General features: G+C 42.5%; 1 non-coding gene across 1 annotated transcript; it reads left to right on the forward strand.

The window, feature by feature from the left end:
• Positions 1-20,292: 20,292 nt before the first annotated feature.
• On the forward strand, positions 20,293-20,399 carry LOC112085675. Its single transcript, XR_002898975.1, has one exon. It is a non-coding gene; the product is annotated as a small nucleolar RNA R71 (small nucleolar RNA).
• The last annotated feature ends 2,692 nt before the right edge of the window (positions 20,400-23,091 follow it).

Genomic DNA, 23,091 nt, shown 5'->3' on the forward strand with positions numbered 1-23,091 from the left:
ACCAATCTATGTCCTCTATTGAGCATCAACGACGTCTTAACCCCAACCTTAAGGAAGTGGTTAAGAAGGAGATACTCAAGCTTCTTGAGGCAGGGATAATTTACCCAATCTCTGACTCAAGATGGGTATCTCCTGTTCATGTTGTGCCCAAAAAGGGTGGTATCACAGTGGTTAAAAACGAGAAGGATGAGCTGATAGCTACTAGGACTGTAACTGGACACAGAATGTGTATAGACTATAGAAAGCTCAATGCAGCCTCTAGGAAGGATCATTTTCCTTTGCCTTTCATTGATCAGATGTTAGAGAGGCTTGCAAACCACCCCTTCTTTTGTTTTCTTGATGGGTACTCGGGGTTCTTTCAAATCCCAATAGACCCCCGAGATCAAGAGAAAACAACATTCACTTGCCCTTATGGCACATTTGCATACAGGCGAATGCCTTTTGGTCTCTGTAATGCCCCTGCCACATTTCAACGTTGCATGATGCATATTTTCTCTGACATAATTGAAGAGAAGGTGGAGGTGTTCATGGATGATTTTAGTGTCTAGGGCTCCTCCTTCTCGGATTGTCTCTCTAATTTGTCACAGGTCTTGGAGAGATGTGAGCAGCATAACTTGGTGTTGAATTGGGAGAAATGCCACTTCATGGTGCGGGAAGGAATAGTTCTTGGGCACAAGATATCTGAGAAGGGCATAGAGGTTGACAGAGCAAAGGTGGAAGTGATGGTGAATCTGCAAACTCCCACTTCAGTCAAAGGAATAAGGAGTTTCCTTGGGCATGCAAGGTTTTACAGAAGATTTATCAAGGACTTCTCAAGAATAGCCAGGCCATTAACAAGGCTGTTGTGTAAAGAAGTTGATTTCATCTTTGATGCTGAGTGTGAAGAGGCCTTCAAGATGATAGTGTATGCATTAGTCAGTGCAGCAATTGTCCAAGCCCCAGACTGGTCCTTTCCTTTTGAGGTTATGACAGATGCATCTGATTTTGCAGTTGGAGCAGTACTTGGGCAAAGGAAGGACAAGAAGCTACATGTTATCTACTATGCCAGTAGAACACTTGACTCTGCAAAAGAGAAGTATGCTACTACTGAGAAGGAAATGCTGGCAATAGCTTTTGCCTTTGATAAATTCAGAAGCTACCTGGTCGGATCAAAAGTCATTGTATATACTGATCATGCAGCACTCAGGTATCTGATGACCAAGAAAGATGCCAAGCCAAGACTGTTAAGATGGATTCTTCTACTTCAGGAGTTTGATATGGAAGTACAAGACAAGAAGGGTATAGAGAATGGAGCTGCAGACCATCTCTCTAGGTTGAGAATAGACTCTGAAGTCCCTCTTAAAGACAGTCTTCCTCAGGAATCACTGATGGTGCTCCACTCTTATTTGGAGTTTGAAGAAGTGGATAGCATTCAAGAGAAGAGGATGCCCTGGTTTGCTGATATTGTGAACTATCTTGCTTGTGGAGTAGAACCACCTGAATTAGATGCTTACCACAGGAAGAAGTTTTTCAGAGATGTCCAAAGATACCATTGGGATGAGCCTTACCTGTATATCCTGAACAAAGAATAGAAGGTGTCTAGCTGAGGAGGAGATGCAACCTGTGTTGCAAGAATGTCATGGTTCAGCTTTTGGGGGTCACACGGGAGCATTCAAGACTGTGGCCAAGGTTCTTCAGAATGGGTTTTGGTGGCCCACAATGTTCAAAGATGCTCAGATGGTTGTTTCAGCATGTGATGCCTGTCAGAGGCATGGGAACATTTCAAAGAGGAGTGAGATGCCTCAAAACCCAATCCTAGAGGTTGAGATCTTTGATTGCTGGGGAATTGACTTTATGGGGCCCTTCATTTCATCCTATGGGAATCAGTATATATTTGTTGCTGTGGACTATGTGTCCAAGTGGGTTGAGGCCATTGCTTCCCCTACCAATGATTCCAAGGTAGTAGTGAAGTTGTTCAAGAGCATTATCTTCCCAAGATTTTGAGTTCCAAGGGTTGTTATATCTGATGGAGGATCTCATTTTGTGAACAAGACTTTGGAAGGATTGCTGAGAAAGCATGGTGTGAAACACAAGATAGCTACTCCTTATCATCCTCAAACTAGTGGCCAGGTTGAAGTATCCAATAGACAGATTAAGGCCATTCTTGAGAGGACTGTTAGCTCAAGCAGAAAAGATTGGAGCAAAAGGCTAGATGATGCATTGTGGGCTTATAGGACTGCCTTCAAAACTCCAATTGGGACATCACCTTTCAATCTGATATATGGGAAGAGCTGCCACCTTCCTGTTGAGTTGGAGTACAAGGCTTTGTGGGCTGTGAAGTTGCTGAACTTTGACATCAAGACAGCTCAAGAGAAGAGGGTCATCCAACTCCATGAACTTGAGGAGATTAGGCTTGGGGCTTTTGAGAGCTCAAAGATCTATAAAGAGAAGACCAAGGCTCTGCATGATCAAAAGATTCTGAAAAGGGAGTTCAAGGATGGTGACCTGGTGTTGCTGTTCAACTCTAGGCTTAAGTTGTTTCCTGGAAAACTTAAGTCTAGATGGTCTGGTCCCTTTAAAGTTCTTGAGGTGTGGCCATATAGAGCTGTTGTGTTAGAAGGCAAGAATGGTCAAGAGTTTGTGGTAAATGGCCAAAGGATCAAGCACTATCTGGTTTCACAAAAGAAGGAGGAAGGAAGCTACATCAGTTCCCCTTCTTGATCCACCACCAGCCTGTTAAACAGGTTTCCAAAGTCAAACTTAGAGACTTTAAACAAAGTGCTCTTGGGAGACACCCTAAGCTTATCTTTTGTAAATATGCTTTTGATCTTTTGATTTCTTTCTTTTTTATGTTTTAGGATGTTTTGATGGGTCTGTTTAGTGTCTACAGGTTACAGGTTTGAGTTTGGACCCTTGGGAAGTGAATAAAAGATGAAAAGGAATGATGGAGTGGGCAAAAGCTTATGCCCGGTTTGAGCATGGTCACCGGCCACGGACAGATAACAAGGCGTGGCAAGCTTTTAAGCTAGGCCACGAGAAAGGAATCACGGTCTTAGATGTGGTCGTGGCAAAAGAAGCAACCATTCGGGGTTTGCCACGGTCAAGGGACGCGGAACCGCAGGCGGCCGTGGCAAAGAAAAGAGGAATGACCAATGTTCGGGTTTTGACACGGTCGGAAGACACGGGTAAAAGGACTTGGCCGTGGCAAAGAAAAAGATGAACGATCGAGGTTCGGTGCTTGCCACGATGAGTTTGCCTTGGGGAGAAGACTTGGCCGTGGCACAGGTTGGAAAAGAAGCCATGGTTCGGGGATTGACACGGTCAAGAGGCACGGAACGCTCCAGGCCGCGGCAAAGAAAGCACAAATGTTCGGATTTTGACACGGTCACGTGCCACGGTCAACGATGGCGCAGCAAAATTTTTGAAAATCGTTGACCGTACGGACTTTGACCGGTCAAGGACGCGCCCTTTACAGCTGTTCCCCACCTGGTCTTCTTCTTCACACGAGTTTGCCCCCTTTCTCTCCATTTCTTGAACTTTAAACACTCATATCTCTCTCGTTCTTGAACCAAATTGAGGAATTCCAACTGCATTGAACTCGTAATCCTGTCTAGTTTCTTGCTGCACATTCGTTTTCACTCGAAATTTGAAGATTCCAAGGTACTTTAGTCTTTTAAAACTCACCTTTTCCATGTCTTAATGTACTGTTCATGAACAAGAAACACATGGAATCGATTTTAATAGGCCTCTTGATACCTTGGAATCATTTTGTGAATGTTGTGCAAGTATAAGGGATAGGAAATGCATGGATCTTGCTTGAGAATGACCTGTTCTTGGAATTTTCGAGAAATTTCTTTAAATTCATCAAGAATTTCGATTTGTTTTTAGAAATTGTGTTTCAAGCTGAACTCTTTGTGTGCATTGCTTCTTGCCATTGCCTTGAGTTTATTGAGTTTTTAACCAGCTAAAAACACATTCTCTTCTAATGAAATCGATCTGTACCACCCCTGAACTTGGTGAATTTTTGGAAAACTTTTGTTGTTCTCTTGCTTTGGTGCTTATAGCTGTTTGAGAAAATGCAGGATGGGAGAAACAAAAAGAACAGCGGCCATGGAGAAATCAAAAAAAAGAGAAAGCTGGAGCTTCAGAGGATCAGATTATGCCTTTTGGGCATAAAGTTTTCAAGAAACAGAAGAAACAGAGGAAGCCAAAGAATCCAGCTGAGAAGAAAGCAAAGATTGTGGCTGCACCAAAGAAAACCAAGGCTTCTACTTCAAAGAATTCTGGTAAAGAACTGGCGCTGATTGAAGTTGTTAAAAGGAAGGAAAAAGAGGTGGCTGTGGCTGAGGATGAAGAAGAAACAGAGAGTGATCCTGAAGTAGCATTGCGGCCGGTTAAGAAAGCAAAGACAAAACCAGAACCTGAGGACAAAGAACCAACTTTTGATGACTACTTTGCTATGTTCAAGGATGTAAAGGTGCTGCAAACCAAGTTCCCTGATATGGAGCTGCTGAAAAAGATGGGGCTTCTTGAAGAGGTTCAGCTCATTTTTAACAACATGGGATTTGGTGGATTCTTTGAGATGAAAGATGTGGCTCATGATGGAGTAACACAAGAGTTCCTTGCATCCCTTGAAGTTTGTGGATATGGCCCAAGAGATCAGAGGATCATGGAGGGAAATGGTCTTGGGCACATAGAGTTCACAATCAATGGTACACAATACCATGTAAGCTTCAAGGAACTAGATGAGATCTTTGCCTTTCCAAGACCTGCACATGATGAGACATTGAAGTTCACATACCCTGATCACATGATTACTGACCTGTTGGATACAATTGCTTTTGGGAGCTTCAGAGGAGGAAGATGCAAGAGTTCATGGATAAGAAACCCAGCCATCCGCTATGCTCACAAGGTGCTTTGCCAAATGTTCTTTACCAAGCACAATGATGGTGTGGTGCACCTAGCTGAGATGGAACTACTGGGTATGGGTCTACATCCTCTCATTAGTCACTTGAAGAGCAAGAGAGAATTTCGCCTCCCACACTACATCCCTACTGGTGGTGCGTTCTTGGCACGCCATATGCTGATATACAAAGACATTGCTTGGAGTGAGGGTAAAAGGCAAAAGCTCACTAAGTTGCACAATGGATGGCTAGTGACAAAGATTCTGAAAGCAAGAGGTTTTGTCTTTGATGATGTTGAGGTCAAGCCTGAGTTGATTGATGAAGCTACCCTCACCAAGGTTGGGTTCTTAACAGAAAGCAATGGTGAAAACTTCTTGTACACCTTCAAGCTCTTACAAGATGAGAAAGTTCAAGTTCTGTTGCCACACCCAGCCATCACCACTCTCACAGAAAGGCACAATGTCTCCTTTATTGTTCTAAAGGATCAACTCTACAACCCAGCCATTGACCCTCCAATTCGCAAATACAAAATGACCTCAAGTTCCAAGGGAAAGGAGCCAGTTGAAGAGCAGAGCACAACTAGAACCGCCGGTAGTGAGAATGAGGATCCAAGAGATCTTGAAAGAAGAATGGGAGCAGGCCGGTACCACTTTGATCCTTATGTTTGGGGTGAACCTGATTATCACACAAGGAAGCTGTATTCCAGAGTTAACAGCCTTCATAAATGGTGCAAATGGCAAGACAAAACGATCCACAAGCTCGTTGACTGTGTTAGGCAACTTAAGAAGAAGGTGAAGAAACTCACAGCTCCAGCCATCTCACCCAAACGAGATACAAGAGAAGAGGTGGGAGAAAGCTCAGCAGCCCATGACCTCGTGCTCCCACCAGGAAAAGAAGACTGGATCAACCCAGCCACAGCGTTCCAACCAGACTCACCTGAGAGCAGCCCACCTAGATACTCAACTCCACCATGTTCCACTTCCAACCCATCCCACTACCTGGGATCAGACCTCAGTGATTGAGGTAAACACTCAAAACTCTGTACATATGCATGTAGATCTTCTTTTCCATTTTGCATTTTACTTGTTTACTTTGCTTTAACTCCTTTCTCATGCTTTTATAACACAAGGGACTGTGTTATTTAAGTGTGGGGGAGGAGTTTCATCTTCTACTAATCATGTTTTCTCTGTTCTTATTTTACACTTTGAGTTTACACTTTGAGTCTTGAGTCACATTCTTGCATGCATTCATATAGTCTCATCTAAGTGCATATAAAAAACCAAAAAAAAATTGAAAAATCTGAAATAATTTCACAAAAAATGATCATGTAGTTGCATTCTCATTTTTAGGATTGAGTCTAGATTGCATATTCATGTAGGTTGCATCTTGCAGGGAGTAATGATAGGTTTTCTAGAGAGTACATCACTTTGAGAACTTGAACTGAATATGCTTGTGAATCTTTTTCTGTGCTTGCAAAGTCTGAAACGATCTGAATCTGAAAAGCAAGTTTGAATTGAACTCAACTCTAATTAAGTGAGATTCTTGAACTTGACTTGAAAATATCTTTTGATGCATTGTTTGAAAAAGCTTGTGGATACCGATATACATACTTGAGCTAGAACCATTGTTTTTACCACCCTTTTTCCTTAGCTCAAGTAGCTGAATCCGCATCATGGTGTTCCCTCACCTTGAACCCATCCTTCTTTCAAGCCAATGTTTGTGTGTGAATTTAAAGGCCACCTTGGATCAAACTTAGCAGAAAGTGTTAGGTTTAGAGCGACAAGGGCAGGTCTCATTGAGTGCTGTGTTCCAACATCAAGGAACTGAGAGTGTTGGCAAGGAATAAGTGTGGGGGAAAAGACTTGTTGGTGAGTGAAAAAAGGTGAGATGAGTGGAAAAGAGAAAGTGGAAATAGCTATGGGAATGAAAGAAAAAGAAATCAGTCTTGGAGTTTTGAGTTAAAGAAAGTGAGCTCTAGTGTCTTGAAAAGAAAGAGTCTAGCCTCTAAGTAAAGGAAAAGAAAAGAAGCCAAAGAGCTCAAATGTTCTGAAAAGAAAGAAAAACAGAGGCTAGAGGTTGCAAAAGAAAAAGAGCTGTGTAAAGTTTGAACTCCAAGACTTGAGAGTGAAATTGAAAAGTAAGGCCCCTAGCCAGAGGAAATTAAGTGTGAAAAGTGAGGTTCTTGAGAGAGTGAGCAAGTGAGAAAGCTTTGAGTAGAGTGTGGGGTGTGATGAGTCTTTGCCCTTGTATGCATAGGTTGCTTTTTACCTTTAGCATTCTGCCAAAGTTTGATCATTCATAGAGAGATCCCTTTGCTGCATTAAACCCGCTTCAACACTGATGAGATCATTTTAATCTCATAGCCTCTCCCTAGCCAAGCCAGCTTGTTTAAAGATTGCATCATTGGATTCACCTGATAAAAGCTTAATGAATGTGAAAGAGTTGAGAGAGAGAAGAACTTGTGGAGATTCCATGTTTAGTTGATATATATCTGAGTATGGCTTTGCATTGCATAATTGAGCATGAACTTAAATTCTCATTGTGATCACTTCTCTCATTAAGGAATATGAACTCCCAATGCATCCAACCTCTTTCTCTCATTTGCTCTTTTTGCTTGAGGACAAGCAAAGGACAAGTGTGGGGGGAGTTGATATGTTCATAATTTGCATCATTTAGGTTGTATATTTCATTCCAAATCATATCTTATTTCATGCATTTTAGGTCTTTAGGGGTTGTTTTAGGACTTAGGAGTTGCATTAGGTCCTTATGAGTCTTTGCATGTTTGGAGTGTTTATCAGGTGCATTTGGAGCTATTTGGAGTTGAAAAGGTGAATCCAGGAAGAGAAATGGTGATCAAGGCTTGAAAGATGGTGAAAATGGGTTTTGGAGGTTCTCAGCCATTCTCGCGTACCGGAGGAAGGTTTTTCTCAGCCATTCGCATGTACCGCGGGTGGATTCCTCGGCCAAAACGCGTACCGGCTTAATGAATTTCTCGGCCAAAATTTCCGGGTGCAGACACATTTCCGAAATCGCCTGTCCGGGGAGCCTTCCGGTCCGATTCAGCGGTCGGGTGCTTCATCAAAGTTGGAGAAGATTGGATCATGGTTCCAGAGCAAGTGGAATCATAGGATTCGCAGGCGTGATCAGAAAGTTAAGCACGTCGGAAGAAACTCCTGTCTCGCTGCCGTTTTGGACCGACCCGATGAGCTTCGAAGAATGCGAAGGACGGTGCACTTCCAGACCGATTCAATATACGGGGCTTTCATCAGAATCCGAGATATTTGAGTCTTCTTTCCAGAACTTTCGAGATCATTCAATTCGGAGCTATGAGCAAAGAGATAACGTTTCCAGAATGGACACATGTCTAGAAGCCTCTTTCTGATCGTGTCAATGCACTGCGAAGATGAGCTTTCCAGGAAACCGTCCACTTTCCAAGCACCAAAGATCCCTTCACCAAAGTTGAAGATGTCTGAGTCCTCTATCCACTGAAACTAGAATCACGCCATTCGGACCAGTACCCTAGAAGTTGTGCTTCCCTGAACGCGAAGTAGTCCGAGGAGCCCTGAACGATGCGAGATTGATAACCCCTATCTTGGCTTTGAAATTATGCTAAGAGAAAGATGGCACGGTAGAATGCCACGGTCCACATCTGACCGTGGCACTTGATTGAAGTTCTTTGGGGTTTGACACGATCTTCATGCCACGGCCTACACTTGACCGTGGCAAGGTAACATTTGGCCGCAGAAAGACTTTACTCACATTCGGCATTTGACACGGTCTCCATGCCACGGCGTAGGACTTGGCCGTGGCAACTTTGTGCAAACATTCGGCATTTGACACGGTCACCATGCCACGGCTTAGGACTTGGCTGTGGCAACTTTGTGCAATCTTTCGGCATTTGACGCGGCCATGCATCACGATCAGAGGAGACCCGTAGCACCATGATTCACCCAAGAACAAGAGATACATGATTTTACACGGTCACTTGCCACGGCCTGACCAAAACCTGCTAGACCGCGGCAAACTCCTTCTTTACCCACCAAATCCGGGTCAGTACCCGGTTTGTTCCGGGCTAACCCGGTTCGTCCAAGGCTTCTATAAATACTTTTTAGACCTAATCTTTAGTCTCCTTTTCCTTTTTGGTGAAAGAACCACTTGTTAATACCTTGCTTTTGAGTTTAATATCGATTTGAAGAGTGTTTTCCATCTTGTTCTACCATTTCTCATCATCAAATCACACTTCTAATCATGATTAACAACACATCTTGCAAAGGATCTAGTGTGTTGATCATGATTAGTGAGTAATCTCCATATTAAGGTCTTAGATATGTAGATTAGGGTGCTTAAGTGGTAGATTAGTGAGCTTAGGGGTTAGATCATGCATATTCCATTCTCTACAACCTGTTCTTAATGCTAGATCCATACAAATCATATGTGGTCTACATTCTGGGCATTTCATGCACCAAAAGTGTTTGATGAAATGTCTGAACCAAGGTTGTTAGAGGTTTAAGTGTTATTCATCATGAGAATGATTGTCTATATGCTTAAATGACAGATTAAACTGATTCTTAATGCTTGTTGATTCATGTTTCACTAATGATGATTAGGTTAGAAACTGTTTTAGCATAGGAGTTAATACCTTCATGAGAGGATTAACTTAATTAATGATGTTTAAGTTGAATGGTTTGCTTTATCATATGGTTCATTAGCTCACTAGTTTATCACTGAAGGCACCCTAATCCACTATCATGTCTAAGACCTTTCTCATCATCATACATACATTCTCATCTCATTTATCTCATTTACTTGCTTGTTTAAGTTGATCATTAGCTTTTATCCTTGTTTTTCCATTCTTAGTTGTCATAAATCATCAAAACTTCATTCATTTGGCTTGAATTAAGAACTGATACTGTATCTAAGTGTCTACACATGATGGATTGATACCCTTTGTACTGAAAAGTGACAAAAGGGATTGATAACCCCTCATTTAGAGCCTTGAAAACTCTAAGTTATCACATTACTAGATCTGCGCCAAGGTTCGGAAACGGTGCGAGAGTATTAGGCAGAGTTCAACAAGCTGAAGAAGTTTCCCGTCTGGGATATGGGAATCCAGAGTAACCAGATCAAAAGGTTTATTCGTGGGCTAAGGATCAATCTCCGTAAGCATTGCGAGATGCGGGAGTACAAGACCTTTCAGGAGCTTGAGGAAAAGGCAGCTGGAAACTACTTCTCCGGAAGAAGCTAAGTTACTTGGTAATCCTGCTGCAGCTGGGCCGAAAAAGGGTGGATCGTCTAGCAAACCACCTGCGAGTCGTAACGCTGGTTCGACCAATGGGAAGGAAAAACGTGCGAGCTGGAATGCGTATGGTGCTTGTCTCCGGTGCGGAAGCATGGACCACAAGGTGAAGGATTGTCCGGAGGAGGATAAGCGCGGAAAGAATCTAGGGAACGGATCAGATGAGAGGGTTTGTTTCTATTGCGGTGAGGCTGGGCACATTAAGCCGAGATGCCAAAAACTGATGCAAGTGGCGCAGCACACTAGGAATGGGCCGAGTGAAGGACCGCCACCTCCAGCAAAGAGGCAGGCCGTGATGCCGCGGATCTATACTGTGGCTGAGGAGACCGTGGAGGATCCGAGTTCTTCTCGTCTGATCATTGGTAAGTCCTATCACTTACCTTAGTAAATTTTCTGTGTGAAAATTCTGAGTGTGAGTGCGGTTTCTTAGCAATCTAGGTGATTGTGTAGGGACCTTGGTCATGGATGGTGTGGCAACCCATGTTCTGTTTTATTCATGAGAAACTCATAGCTTCGTGAATCCGAACATGGTCGGAAAAGGTGGATTTTGCAGGGAACCAGGGGATAACTATGGCTTGGTCCAGGCGGCGGGTGGACATGTCATGTTTACCTTCGGTAAGGTCAAAGATGTGTCGGTAATGGTTGGCAGCATGAATATGTCAGCTGATCCGGAAATCTGCCAGGTGAAGTCTTATGACGTGATCCTTGGTATGGATTGGCTCGGGAAGTACAAGGCTCATCTAGATTGTTGCCATGGCCGGATTCGGTTTGAGACCGCAGAAGGGATTTCGGAGTATCAGGGTATCAGACCGACTAAGGGAAGCTTGATTGTTTCATCAATGCAAGCTGACCGGATTATTGAAAAGGGGTGTGAGACGTACCTGGTTACGATCACAACCACTGAGGTAGGACCAGATGCGGAGCTGGGCAGTATTCAGGTCGTAAGCAAGTTCGAGGATGTGTTTAAGGCATTAACAGGTCTACCGCCTGCACGGTCAGTTCCGTTTACCATCGAGCTCGCGCCTAGAACGGCGCCGATATCCAAGACACCGTATCAGATGGCTCCGGTTGAGATGGCTGAACTGAAGAAGCAGTTAAACAATCTTATGTAGAAAGGGTTTGTCCGACCGAGCAGTTCACCGTGGGGTGCACCGGTGCTATTTGTTAAAAAGAAAGATGGGAGTTTTCGGCTGTGTATTGATAACACTGTATTATGCAGGTGTTTTAACTCTGTTTTCAATGTTTTTAAAGTGTTTTCAATGTTTTAGAGTTTCAAAAGACTTTACAGGAAATTTGGGCAAAAGATATGCAATTTGGAACAAATGAGCAATTTTGGAAAAATGCAGACCATCAGAAGTATGACAAGCGATGAAGACCTTCTCACCGTCTGATCACCCCCAAAACTTGAGACAACATAGAGGATCCAACCAGCTTTCTAATGCACTTGGTTTGGAGACAATCTGACGGTTAGAGCTTCAGATACTACCGATGCAAGAATGACAGAAAATGCAGTTCCGAAGGAGAGCAGGTGTCGGGACCGCGGCAAACACCCATTTTCCCGCGGGTAGAGCCACCGCGACCGCGGACTTTGGTCGTTCACTTTCCCGACGACTTAATTAAAGCCCAGATCAATTCCTTTCGTTATTTTTGAAGCCCTAAGTGTCCAGAACCACCTCAGAAGCTATAAATACCCCCTTTAGGTCATTCTAAAGGAGAGAGACCAATAGAGAACTGAAACTTAGACAACTTAGAGAGAGAGAGAGAGAGGGATTTCGTGAGAAACCCTAGAGGAGCCGCCGCCTTTGAAGGAGGAGCCGCCGAGGAGAGCATCATCACGCCTCCGTCGTCGCTTCCGTTCTTCGTTCTTCTCCCTTCTGTTCTTTAATTTCCTGCAACTTTCAATACTCTGTGATGATTGTTTACAATATGTTTGAGTAGTTACCCATTTGGGTTTAAAGGGATTTTTCAAAGGGAATTTCTTGTATCTTTGCTTATGAATCGATAGATTTAGGATTTATAATCTTCTAGTTGTTCTTCGTTTGCCTTTAATCTTACTGCGTGATTCTTTACTGGCCACTTAAAAGCCGATCAGATATGATATGTTGCGAAAGCTTTCATTGATTGTCTGAACTAGGGTGAAACGAGAAATTCTTCTATAGGAGTGGAAACCTACCTGTAGTTGAGTTGTGAATGTTGATGAGTCTTATTCTGCTATTGCATCTTCTCCCTTCCAGAATCAGAGTGGAAACCTACTGATTAGGGTTGCGAGAGATAGTTGTTTAGTGCTGCGAAAGTAGGCTATTCATACTTCCGTGCCTCGAGTTCTAGAACATACGTAGTTGATTACCTTTATCACTTGTTTAAAATCGACACAGCTTAGTCCATGAACCCCTGCGAAAACCCCTTCATGCCCAACGTTTGTCTTTCATTGCTTACAACCTTAGATTTCCATTCTGTTTTTATTTACTTGTTACCTGCTTTCATTCATAATCGTTGCTCTTATTTGCTTTAACTTTCAATTGCTTTTACTTGTTTAGCTTTCTAGTTTAGATTTAGTGACAACCAAAAACCCAAAACCAAAACCAAAACCCTTTTAGTTCTAATCTGATTTAAGCGTTGCATTGAATTCGTACTGAAACAACTAAGTCTCTGTGGATCGATACCCTAAGTACTACAGCGCACATCTGTGCACTTGCAGACATTTAGGGGTTATAAATTTAAAACCTGAACCTTAGTAAAACGAAAACCGACCAAACCCGTTTACAAATCGCAATCATGTATCGACTACCGTGGGCTGAACAGGATTACTGTGAAGAACAAGTACCCTTTGCCGCGGATAGACGAGCTGTTGGACCAACTTCGAGGGGCGACTTGGTTCAGCAAGATCATTTTGGCTTCGGGTTATCAACAGATACCCATAGAAGAGTCGGATGTGAGAAAGACCGCCTTTATAACAAGGTATGGTAACTTCGAGCTTGTAGTCATGCCCTTCAGGCTGACTAATGCTCCTGCAGCCTTTATGAACCTGATGAACAACGTGTTCCAAGACTGCCTGGATGAATTCATAATCATCTTTATTGATGATATAGTTGTTTACTCTAAGAGTCGGGAAGAGTACGCGGTTCATGCAAGGACCGTGATGAATCGACTAAGGGAGCATAAGCTGTTCGCCAAGCTCAGCAAGTGCAGGTTTTGGCAAAAGGAGATCAGATTCTTGGGTCATGTGGTCTCGGACAAGGGTGTGTCTGTTGACCCGGAGAAGATAAAGGCAATCGCAGATTGGCCTAGACCTGAGAATGCCTTGGAGATAAGAATTTTTCTGGGCTTAGCTAGGCATTACCATCGGTTTGTTAAGGGATTTGCGAGCATGGCTCAGCCAATGACCCGTCTAACGGGTAAGGACATACCATTCGTGTGGTCGGCCGAGTGTGAGAAGTGCTTTGCCAAGCTTAAGGAGATGTTGACTAGTTGATTTATTCATAATTTGCATAATTAGAATTGCATTTTTGGTCCAAATATTGAGTCTCATGCATACATTTAGGTAGTTTTACATATATTTGTCTTTGCTTTTGTCTTTAGTTAGGAATTACATTAGGTCCTAGAGAGTTTTGCACTTTTGGAGTGTTTACAGGTAATTTGGAGCTAATTGGGAGCAATTGGAACAAAAGCCATGGAGAGACCATCACCTTATGTGCATCAGACTCGGACAAGTGTTATGGAGTCGACGATCCCTCAAATTTATAACCTGAGAAGGAGGACTTTCACAAGGATTCAGCCTCCAGTGTCTTCATCAAGAATCAAGAGGATCCAGTCTGGTTTCCATAACACTTAAGATCGTCCTATTTGGAGTTGTGAGCTGAACGTTATGGCGATCAGAAGCAGTACATGTCTCGGAGCCGATAAAGGACCAAAGCAACGTGCATCAAAGAACCGGTGGAACGGAGCCCTTTTCGACGTCAGACGGGGTCGATCCATTCACAAAACGTGGAGCTGAGGACTTCATCTGGTTCGTGGAGTTGGAAGATCAAGGTTTGGACCAGCTAGCAGAGAACTATGAAGGATTTGGTGCAGGCGTTTTGCATTCATATCGAGAATAAATACCGACTAGAATTTGGACGATATGACCTTGACCCCTTGACGGTTTTTCTTGGATTTTGGGAGCTCATAGCCGACGAAATGTCGAGATGTTGCACCAACTCAATTCTACTCAGTATTTTCCCCCTGAAGACCTTCATTACACTGCACTAAGGAGCTACACCAAGTGAAACCTGCTCGGTGTTGAATTTACAGATTTATTAACACCACACCGAGCTCCTGCACCGACTGAAATTAGGTTGATACTACCTTGTTCAGCACGTGTTTTAGGGCCTTTTTGGGCCAATACCTAGTTTGTTCTGGGTTGGCCCATCAAGAAAACCCTACCTATATATATGCTTTAGGAAATATCTGTTGGGAAAAGCTTTATTCTCTTTTCTCTTTGCCTCTTTTGTGAAAACCCAGATTTTGTTAAGAGATATCGCAAGGATTTAATCAATCTTAATCTGTTTCTTATCATCTTTTCTTCTTATCTTTGCTTCTAATCATGTCTAACAGCACCTCTTGCAAAAGATTAGGTGTGTTAAGCATGATTAGTGAGTAGTCTTCTTTTAAGCTTCTAGGTGTGCAGATTAGGGTGCTCAGATGTTTGATTTATGATGTTTAGGTTTTAGATTCTCATTTCCTTTCCTTAGTTAGCTGCTGCTAATGCCAGATTTCCTTGAGAAAGTGAAATCTGGATTCATAGGCATTTCATTCACCAAAAGTGTTTGATGAAATGCCTGAAAGAGCTAACTTAAGGTTTTATGTTTTAAATTCCATGAGAATATTTGTTTGAAGCATTAATAACATATTGGAACTGTTTATTAATGCATATTGATCATCATTACCACGAATGAGAGTTAGGTTTGAATGTTGATTGATATAGTGATCATTGTCTTGGGAAAGAAATGGTCTTGCTTTGAGTTCTAAGTTGATTGGAATTTGAGATTGTGTGATTCTTGCTTTATCTTTCTGTATAAGATTCAGTCTTTCTTAGCTCTTATTTTGATGCACAAAGAGGCTGTCTGGTCATATGAGACTTGGAACCTTATGCTTGTTAATTGCTTATTCAATAATGGGAATCAGTCTTGATTAAGTAGTTGAAAAAGGGATTTCTGTCATGAAAATGAATTAATCTGAATTGGAAGTCTAGACTAAAGATTTGCAAGTGTTGCATTGTTTGCTTAGCATCATGAATTAACATTTGAAGCACCCTGATCAATGATCACATCTAGAGGTTTAGCTTTATCTTTATTTGAATTTGAGTATTTGCTTGTTTGTCTTGCTTGTTTAGTTCTTAATTATTGCTTGTTTGTTCTTGCTTGTTTTATTATATGCTTTTAGATAATCTTGGTTACCAACTCATCTGCACATTATACTTGGATTAAGAATCGATCCTCATAGTCTTGGTGTCTAGAATCTCTTTATTGGATTGACCCTCAACTGCTACAACACAAGAGGTTAATTGACCTTAGTAGGCTAAAAAAACTAATATCAATTTGGCACTGTTGCCAATTGGACAGTGCATTCTAACATTAGGACTTTGGAGAGATCAAGTCATTTTCTTTTGCTTTACTGATTAATTTTCAAGTGCTGTCTTTGTTTTCAGGTGTATGAACACCAGAAGTCAAGCAAGAAGATAAAGAGAAAGAGCTGTGCACATTGCGAGGTTGGGTATGGATAAAGGGCAACAGGCTCATTGTGGTAATGGAAACCACCAGAATCAGCAAGAGCCACCACCTCCACGTCCAAGACAAGTTGTGGGAGATGGTGATGAGGCCAATGCTCAGGGTCAGAGACATGGGATTCAAGACACATTTCAAGGGGAAGACATCACAGCTGAGGTAAACTTTGTAGGTGGACAACAAGGTTACCAAAAAGGCTTTACCTACTACAAGAATCACCCCACCCAGAACTTTCACTCTCACATCAATAACTAACAAGGTTTTGTCCCTCCCCAACAGCATAGACTCCAACATAACTCAGGGAATAAGGATCAAGAAGTACATAACCTGCTCCAGCAAATCTTCCAAGGTCAAGCAAGTGGTGCCATGGACTTCAACAATAAAATGGCAGAGATTGACAATAAGGTGGATTGCACTTATTCTGATCTTCTAACTCAACTTGCAACCTTGGCTTCCAAAGTCAAGACTCTAGAGAACAACAAGGGCCACTGCAGTTCTCAAGCTCAGTTGCACATCAAACAGAATACTGCAATGCAAACCTCTCAATTGATGAGAATCATGCTGCTTTCCAAGACATTGAGGATCTTCTCCATGGCAATGTCTCAAGTGAAAAATGCCTGACAAAAGATGATGAGGACGCCATCATAGATGAGTTTGAGTTCCTGTTCTGTGATCTCAATGAGGACATTGAGAAAGAAGGTGGGGAGGCAGCTTGTTTTGATATGAAAAAGAATAATTCTGAGATTGCTGAAGGAAAAGATCAGAGAATAGTTCAAGCAAATTCAGCTGATGGAGTCTCTAGCACTGTTTCAACAAGGGTGAAACCCAAATCTATTCCCAAGCTACGCAACCCAGGAAAGTTCTCCATCTCATGCTCTCTTGGAAATTTGAAAGTGGACAATGCTTTGTGGATCAAGCATCAGTGTAATGTCTTTAGACATGGTGGAGAGATTAGGGATCAAGAGTCTTAAGCATCACCCCATGTCAATCACCTTTGGAGATTCATCCTCAAAGAAGCCATATGGAATTCTTGAAGATTACCCACTAAAAATTGGTGAATGCATAGTTCCAACTGATTTTGTGGTAATGAAGATGAAGAAGACCAAAGAGCTTCCTCTCTTGCTTGGAACTCCTTTTCTGAAGACCAGAGGAGCTAGGATGTACTTTGATACTCAAAGAGTGGTGCTAACTAAGGTAGATGATGAAGTATCTTATCCTCTTAAGCCTCCTCTTACTGTGTTTTGTGGAGTTATATCTGATGATTCTGATGAGTTGAAACGCTATGGGATGATGTATGAGAGTAGTATGGGAACTATAGATGAAGCTCAATCCCTTGCACCTGTTAAGAAGAAGAAACAATCTCTTATAAGACCTGATCTTTAGTTTGAAGGGGATTTCTTTAGTAATGATGAAGCTTGCTTGGAATCTCTATCTCCTACACCAAGTGAGAAGGAAATCAGCAGCAACAAAGGCAATGGTTCAGGGTCTCAAGACAAGAACCCAACAAGCACCAAACCATTCACTCTTGGGTCCTCTTCTCAAGTCTTAACTCTCACTCCATGGAAGTTTGATGGTAGAGCTGTGGAATACAAGGTTAAAGGCAATGGAAGATCAAGACCATTTGCCAAAGTCAGAGCTATCCTCACACCAAAGTTCAAGAACAAGGGATCTGATGGTGTTCAAGAGCTGATGAACAAGGCCATCACACTTGAGTTCATGGACAAAACAAGGAGCATCACTGCTCATCCTCACTCTCACTAAGAAAAGAATGTAAGAAGTCAAACTTAGTGACTTTAAACAAAGTGCTCATGGGAGACAACCCAAGCTTATCCTTTGTAAAGACTCTTTTTAATGCTTTCTTTTGCTGTTTTTAGGATGTTTTGAGGTCTTGCTTAAGTGTGGACAGGTTTCTGAGGTGTTTAGTAGCTGCCATAAGGAGATTGGACCAAAGAAAAGCTGAGAAATCATGTGAGGAATGCATCCACACTGAGGTGAGTTCACTTGGTGCATTCACTCGGTGTAACAAGGTTCAAAAGCCGAAGAAATATTGACCTGATACACCGAGCAAAAGGAGGTCGGTGTGGAACAAAAGATGGCCAAGGATGCCTCACACCAAGGTGATTTCACTCGGTGCAAGAGGTCGGTGTAGTAAATTCTCCAGCCCCATCTCTCAGTCCTAGAGAAGGTAACACTCAAACTTGTACATAACATTTTGCATTTTATTTCTTTTCTTATTCTGCATTTTGAGCTTGATCTACACTCCTATGTTTTAAAGATAGGTTTCTTTGAGAGAGAATCATCTTAAGAACTTGAATTCATGGCCCTAGTTATTAATTCTCTATTGCTTGCAAAACTGCTATGAAATCAAGAGTGAACCATGTTTAAAACTAGTGTCTCAATGCTTCTGTGTTAGTTGGATCAAGTTGTGATTAAATCCAGCCTTGTTTAAAGACGGAGATGTTAGATTATTGACAAAGAAAAAAAAGTGACGTCAGCAGGGGAGTGCGACACAAAAGGCGATTAGGGTTTCTGGTGGTTTAGGACCCAAGCAAGGGTTCAGGCGACATGGCGGTGCCGGAGCAGGGGGTTCCACCGTCGGGAGAAAGCGGAAAGGTGGGTGGAGCAATCATTGAGGCTTTGGTGGAGCAGCTGGAGGAGGTTTCTAATCATGGTGTGGAGGATGTCGAGAAATCGTCTTCTCCGTTGGTTGCAGTGGATGCGGGAAACAAAGTTGATAATAGTCAGGCGGAGAAGAGTCGGAGCTGGTCGTCGGTGGTGGCAGACAAGGCACGTTTGCAGAGATATCCGATCCAAGTAGAGGATGTTGATGGTGTCAAAACCATAAGGGTACCGGATAGTGTTTTTGAAAATGCTCCACCGTTGTGGGATGATTGCATCGTGGGGAATTTTGTTTCCAAAGCACCTCACGTGGGCATGATCCACATGACGGTAAATAAGATTTGGCCTTTGGGAGATAAATCGATCAAGGTGGATGTTTTTGAGGTTGATGAAACAACGGTGAGGTAGGAATGGTCTCCCAAAAATGAGTGGCCTCTCCTTGTCTTTATCCATCTCCAGGACTTGGAAATCTGCTGGAACAATCTTATCTCCCACTAGAACTTGTAGATCATGAATCGCCCCTTCAGTATCTTTTTGAGATGAATCTCCAAAGATGACCTTAACCGTCGATGTCCTTAAGGTTTTTCTGCCCAATTTTTCTGCAAATGTCTTAGACATGATGTTGACATTGGCTCCGGAATCGCACAAGCAGTCTGTAAACTTGATTCCTGAAATGAAACACTGGAAAACAAAACGTCCCGGATCATCGGCTTTGGTAAGACTTTGAAACCGTGATTGTTCAGGAACCTTAAACGGTGGCTGCTTGGGATCGATATCCTTGTACAGTGGTACAAAGATTGGGGTTTCTTCTTTCTTTCCATCGATTCCGGACTATTCTTCGGGCAATGTTGTTATGGCGTTGCAAAACTTCTTAGGGTTATCTTCAACTCTTCCTGGAAGAACTCCACTTTGCCTCTTCATAGAGTCGGCTGTTTGGGCGACTTGCACATCTAACTTCTTTACGTGCGAAGATAAAGATTCAAACTTACCATTCAGATCATTGTACAAGCAGTCCACTTTCACGTTCACGTTTTTGGATGCTTTTTCGTTCGTCATAACGAGCTGTTGGATTGACTGTTCAAGTCTACCGATTTGTGAAGCTAGCTGGTTTGTCGTGACTCCCTGCTGTTGTACAAATTGATTATTAAAACCCGTACCTTGGTAGTTATATGGCTGCCGCGGTTGATATGGTACTATTCCTCCAAAGTTTTTACCTTGAAACTTGTTTTGGAAGGATTTTTGCTGAGGTGGGTAGTACTGATCTTGAGGATTCTCGACATTTGGATTGCGGTAAGAGAGATTGTTGTAATTTGCACTCCGGAAGTTGTTGTTGAAGTTGTTGTTGGAGCGATTTTGGTATGGCACCAGTGCTCCTACGTAGTTCATATCTTCCTCTTGAAATGCTTGATTAATGTGATCGATATCACTAGGTCCTTCCTCTTCTGCGCCATTGTTGGTTTCACAGGCATGGATTGGGCGATTGTTGCTCTTCAGAAGCTGGCTCACCATGTTCTTCAACTCGGTTATCTCCTTGTTGTATGTTCCGGCTTGCTTCATCGATCGATCATATTCAGGACAATCATTGCTATTGGCTTGAGCCAAATTTTCGATGAGGGCTCTTCCTTGAGTTATTGTCTTTTGCCCAAAATCTCCATTGCTAGCTGTATCAAGTGAAAGTTTGTATTTTGGTTGCAAACCTCGATAAAATGTGCTCAGCAGGCTTGATCCATACAATCCATGATGAGGGCAATCACGTTCATACTCCTTAAAACGTTCCCAAGCTTCATAGAAAGATTCAGTTGGCCCTTGTTGAAAGGTTGAGATCTTCGTTCTCAAATTGTTCGACCTTGACTTAGTGTAGAAGTGGTTCAGGAAAGCAGTTCTACATTCTTCCCAATTAGTAATCGATCCTGCAGGCAAAGACTTCAACCAACGGTGAGCTTTATCTGCTAATGAAAAAGAGAACAACTTACACTTTAAATAGTCAGGTGCAACTTGGTTTGTTCTCATCATGCTGCAAATTTCTTCAAAAAGCTCGATATGGTCCATTGGGTGCTCAGAAGGAACTCCATGGAACTGGTTTTGCTTCACCAATGAGATGATTTGAGGCTTGACTTCAAACTCATTCCGGTTGGAAATGGTACTTGAATCGCAGATTGATTCTGAAAATTTTGAGTAGGTGCATCAAAGTCAGTTATGCGATGGTTCCTGGCTTGTCTTCGGTGTTGATTTGCTGGCGGAATGGGGCGGTGAACACGTTCATTCGGCTGCATTGCTGGGTGGTCACCATCGGCTACATTGATGGGTGGATCAAGGTCTTCACGTCCTTCTCTCTCTCGGTTCTGGTGGTGTCTTGGAAGAACCTCATCCTCCTCTCCATCTTGTCAAGCATGATCACCTTCTATGTGATCATTCTCTTCGTTTTCTCCATGTTCGGACCCTTCTTGGTCCATATTTAAATTTCGATTAATAGGATCTCCAGGCTGGTCGTCGTTGGCCATTCCTTGTGTTCGTCTAAGTCTTCGAAGTTCTCTTTCGTGTCTGTCTATCTCGTCTAGAATTGGAATGTCTCCTGCAGGTCTACGCCTGGTATTCATGCAATTCAGAGAAAGGAAAAAGAAGGGAAAGATAGTTCAGAAAAACTTTAAGAAAGAACTAGAGATCAGGTGTCTAGAACAGAAGTTAAAACAAGAAAAATAGCAAAAGGCAGCGAAACTTGATGCGTGCTCGTGTCAACTACGTGAGGGAACAAGTTTTACCCTTAACAAAACAAATGAAAGCCGCAAGTGCACAGCTAATCAGTAGTAGTATTTAGGGATCGAATCCACAGAGATTTGTGTGCCTGGTATTCTTCTACGGTTATGTCTAGACTAAATTGGTTTTAAAGGTTGGTTGTTTTTCTTTCGAATTAAACTAAAACAAAAGAAAGCAAATAAATCTATCCTAAAAAGCAAGTAAAGAAAATCGAATGAAATGTAAATGGAATAAGTAAAATATCGAACTAAACAAAAATAAGGCAAGTAAAATATCGCATGAAAGGTAAATAAAGCAAGTAAAAAATGAACTAAGGAAATTGAAATGCAGGTCTAAGAAAGCAAGTAAAAATCGATGGAATTGTAAACTATGGCTAAAAACGCTGAGCTTTTGGGAACTCTAAGGGATCATAATCGGTTTTAACATTAGTGTAGATAGATTGGGATTGACGGATAACAATATATGGGTTCTAGAGCTAGAGTACGGCGGTATGACTATGTCACTGTCGTGATCATAACTGTTCGGGTCGGTTTTCACCCCACGCAGATAAAACCATCTCACAATAACTAAGTATGGAAAGTGGGAGAGCCGTGGCCACCAAATGGGAGAGCCGTTCTTACCAAGACAACAGGGAGAGCCGTTCTCACCAAGCCAAGCGGGAGATCCACAATCACCAAGTGGGAGAGCCGTGAAGAAAGAGAGATGGGCCGAGCCGTATTATAAGAAATGGGCCGAGCCCCTCTCTAACATACCTGGGCCGAGCCGCGCCTCGGTGAGGTGGACCGAATCATGTCTCGACTAAAGTGGCAAGTGGGTCGAGCCGTGGAGAAGTTAGATGGGCCTAGCCGTGGAAAAGTTCAGATGGGCTGAACTAAAGCCTTGAGAGACGAAGCCCGAAAAAACCCTAGGCGAAATACAAAGGCGGTGAGCCGCACGAGGCGATAAGGTTATTCCGAAAATCTCTCCCGAGATTCTCGGCTAGGCGGTTCGGAGAATTAGTATAAATAGATGATGTATACAATTCATTCTGTAACTTTTGCAACTCTAAGCAATAAGAGCTCAACACTTTTTCAGCAAGAAAAACTTTCTTTCGATCTTACTGTTTTTGGCGATAAACCCTAGAAGTTTCCGATCCCTTAGTTTTGCTTAAACAAATTTCTGGTTGTGCGAGTTTTGGCTCACACAATAACCAACTGTTTCTGGCAACCCTGACCAGTAGGTTTCCACTCTGGCCCTGGAAGGGAGAGAACGCAAGAGCTGCACAAGACTCGTCAATACTCACGATCTCGCCGCAGGTAGGTTTCCACTCCTACGGAAAAATCGCCTGTTTCATTCTATGGCTGATACTTAATGAAAACTTTCGCAACATTAACTATCTAGATCAGATACTAGGTGATCAATCAAGCATACATGCAATAAGAACAAGAATAAACAGAGATCAGGTCGAAACCCCAAATCTATAAACCTAGATGTCTCAATCGATTATGAGAGCCCCTTTCGGGAACCCTACGCCCAACTCGGGATCTACTCTGACATGGCTGAGTTCGACATCATCATTGGTTTTAATAAAAGTAATGGAAAACAGTAAAGAAAAGAGATAAAGAAAGCTTCTCTATTGAAGAGCTCGGACTTGAACAATCTTCTACAAAAATCTCATAAAAACGGCTAAAGGAAAAGGGTCTCTGTAAAGTATCAATGGCTACCTCTAAAAACGACCTAAATGACATGTATTTGTAGTCTCCAATACTCCATGGTCTCTAGGGTTCCGATGACTTTG

Source organism: Eutrema salsugineum, unplaced genomic scaffold, assembly GCF_000478725.1.
Source record: "Eutrema salsugineum unplaced genomic scaffold, Eutsalg1_0 scaffold_3, whole genome shotgun sequence".
NCBI classification, from domain to species: Eukaryota; Viridiplantae; Streptophyta; class Magnoliopsida; order Brassicales; family Brassicaceae; genus Eutrema; species Eutrema salsugineum.